General features: G+C 45.7%; 1 pseudogene; it reads left to right on the forward strand.

Annotated features, from left to right (window-relative positions):
• Positions 1–884: 884 nt before the first annotated feature.
• LOC114625767 lies at positions 885–1,436 on the forward strand (annotated as a pseudogene).
• The last annotated feature ends 2,217 nt before the right edge of the window (positions 1,437–3,653 follow it).

The following is a 3,653-nucleotide window of genomic DNA, read 5'->3' on the forward strand; positions in this document are numbered from 1 at the left end:
TTTCCTTCATTCTTCTAGGCAGCCTTGGAACCATCTTAGCCCTTAAGAAAGAAAGGACAATAACAGCTTGCGTAGTCACACAGTAAGCCAATGTTCTAGACACTACAGCTGGGGCTGCCAAACTCCTGCCTGCAGGAACAGGGCTTAAAAGCCAACCAAGCAGGCGAGTGGAAGTGGAGATGCAGCCAATATGATAAGGATTCGGTCCACACCATCCCTAAAGAAAGTGTCTATTTTGTAACTTCAGACCTGCGTTTCACCCATGAACATCAATTTGGCACAGCCGAGCCTGCATTCCCCAAAAAGCACTGGGTCCTTGGAATTTCAAAGGAAGGCCTTCAATAGTTTGTTGGGATTTGTGTTGTTGGATATTTGTTTTGTTTTGTTTCGATTTTGTTTAAGGCATGGTCTCTGATAGCCAACGCTGGCCTCAACTCACTGTATATCTATCTGTCGATGGCCATGAACTTCTGATCCTCCTGTCTCCATCTCTTGAATACTGTGAATACACATGTGCATCACCATGCTGGGTTAACTGGATGCTGGATGGGTCAAACCCAAGGCATCGTGCACTCATGGCAAGCACCCTACCCACTGGGCCACAGAGACAGCAGCTAGATGACTGTCTCTGATAGTAAACTCTGCTCACTGCAAGCCACAACGCTAGACTGCCTAGACTCTTGAGTCCTTACTGGATGTCAGTGTTCTCTGGCTCCCTCTTTGTCCTTGTTTCTCAGCCTCCAGAGCACCGCTTACAAATGGTACCTTTCCTCTAGCTGCCATCTTGCGTCCCGCATGTGTGCACCTTATCTCAGCTGTTCTGCCGGAGACCCCCTGAGCGTGAACCTTAGTTTCCTGCGCGGTCCCATTTCCACTCCGACAAGATGAAAGAAACGATTATGAACCTGGAAAACCTCGCAAAACTGCAGGCACAAGTGCGCATTGGTGGGAAAGGAACTGCTCGAAGAGAGAAGAAAGTGGTTCACAGAACAGCCACAGCAGACGATAAAAAAGACTGCAGTTCTTCTTAAAGAAGTTAGGGGTCAACAATACCGCTGGTACTGAAGAGGTGAACATGTTTACAAACCAAGGAACGGTGATCCATTTTAACAACCCTACAGTTCAGGCATCTCTGGCAGCAAACACCTTCACCATTACAGGCCATGCTGAGACAAAGCAGCTGACACAAATCCTTCCCGGCATCCTAAACCAGCTTGGAGCAGACAGTCTGACTAGTTTAAGGAGACTGGCTGAAGCTCTGCCCAAACAATCTGTGGATGGAAAAGCACCACTTGCTCCTGGAGAGGAAGAGGAGGAGGAGGAGGAGGAGGAGGAGGAGGCGGCGGCGGCGGCGGCGGCGGCGGAGGAGGAGGAGGAGGAGGAGGTACCAGATGGTGAAGGATGTTGATGAGATTTCTAAGAATGAGGCAGACTGAAATGAAACAACTTCTGAAGAAGATGTCGCTTGCAGAAGTTACAGGAGCTGCTATTTTATATCATGACTGCTTTTTAAAATTTTTTTGTTTTTTATGAATCTGATAAAATCTAGATCTTTAATATTTTTAGCCCAAGCCCCGGACAGTGCAGCTCTTTTCAGTTTTCGCTTATGTCTAATTCATTCTTTGCAGCAAATTAAGCTGAAGAAGCCTGGGAATAAAGTTTGGAAAAGATTAATAAAATTCTTTGCCTAGTTAAAAAAAAATGGCACCTTTCCTCTGGAACTAAAAGCAACCCCTCCCAACATGTCTGTCTCCCATCAGACTGTGCAGAAAGGTGCCTAACTGTCTCATTCCCCTCATAGTCCGGTTCTTGAGGCATGAATGAGCAAGTGAATATCTGCTTCTGTTTTCCCATAATGCTGGAATTCATATCCTCTTCCCACAGAAGGAGGACCGAGCTTCAGATGGCACGAGGGACTTGTGCCAGGAACTGCAGTTCCTGGGAGACTGAGCTCGAATTCCAGCCAGATCTGCCTTGCCCCAAGCCTGTGCTTGTCAAGAGTCCCCTGCTGTGCTGTATTTCTCCTCTTTGCCCTCAGGAGCTCTAAATCACCTGAACGCCCCAGTGCAGTAGCCTGAATCACAGGCATACAGCATGCTTAAATTATGCTTTTTAAAAAATCCAGGTTAAATACGTGGAGCATGGACCAGCAAGGTGATTCAAGGGACATCGGTCCGTGTGGTCAAGCCTGAAGGCCTGAATTCGAACCCTGGGACCCACACGCTAGAAGGGAGAACCAAGGGCTATAGCCTGCCCCTGACCACCACACAATTACCAGGGTGCCTGTGTTCGCATGTCTGTACAATAAAATGTAATTTAAACTTCTTAATGTGGCATAACAGGACTGTAGACTAGGACAGCCACTATGAAAATCAATGTGGGTATTTCCTAGAAAACAACACTCCGTCCTCAGCGTGACTCAGCCATACCACTCCTGAGCAATTTCCCCAAAGGACTCCAAGCCAGCGCGTCACAGGGAATCTTCCCGTCCATGTTTACTGCAGTGGTCTGCGCACACGCTAAGTTACAAGAATGTCTGGGAAAATGTGCTTATCCACACAGTGGGATGCCCGCACCCACAGAGAATGAGGAAGTCAAGTCGTCCACAGTCACGTAAGAGTGGCCAGAGATGTACGTATTCACTCTATTAAGTCAGCCTCAAAAAGACAAGTATCCCATGCTTTCTCTCATCTATAGGTCTTAGATTTTACAGAGATACATAAGATTATGTGTTCTTATATAAACATATAGATAATATATGAAATCAAAATAGAAATAAACTATCTAAGGTGACAAAGGGGACTAACAGACAGAGGTACGGAAGAGGGTCGGAAATTCGAACAAATATGCTCATCACACAACATATGCATGTATTGAAGCTTAAAAAAATCCATCCATAAACATGTGGTGTGTGCATGTGTGTGCATGTGCGAGTATGTGCATGTGTGTCCACACAATGGCACTCTTTTTCAGCCATGAAGAGAACAGAGTTATGTCATTATCAGGAAATTGGTTTATCTGGAGAGAAGCTTGCTCAGCAAATGAAGCCAGTCTCAGAAGAACAAAAACCGTAAGTTTTCTCTCATTTGTAGTTCCTAGATTTTATGTAGATATGTAAAATTGTGTCTGAGCCATAAAAGCAGGAGGGGAGCCATTAGGGTTGTGGATTAACTAGAAGAAAGAAGGGGAGAAGAAGGGAAGAGGGCATAGGGGGATATGTTCAACATACAGTATGTATTTGTACAAAAAGTTTAAATAAAGTATTCTGGAGCAGGTAAGAGAGTTCAGCAGATAAATATACTTGCCACCAAGCCTAATGACCTGAGTTCAGCACCCAGGTGGACCCACAGATGTCCTGTGACCTCCATACCTTCACACACACACACACACACACACACACACACACACACCAGGGCTTTGGACTTACCCACCTCAACATCTACTCATCTACCAACTACTCTTAGAACACATGAAGGAGCCAGTCCTGCAAAACCAAAGTTGCAGGATCTCCACAGTGCAGGGCAACAAGATATCCAAGAGAAGTTCCAGTAAGGATTCAGTATTGATAGTGTAGCAGAAGCCAGAGGCCTCTAATCAGATTAGTGACTTATTAGCAAGAAGAGGTGTTTGGTCAAAGGGGTACACTGTGTGAC

The sequence above is a fragment of the Grammomys surdaster genome, unplaced genomic scaffold, assembly GCF_004785775.1.
Source record: "Grammomys surdaster isolate TR1022 unplaced genomic scaffold, NIH_TR_1.0 221, whole genome shotgun sequence".
Classification (NCBI taxonomy): domain Eukaryota; kingdom Metazoa; phylum Chordata; class Mammalia; order Rodentia; family Muridae; genus Grammomys; species Grammomys surdaster.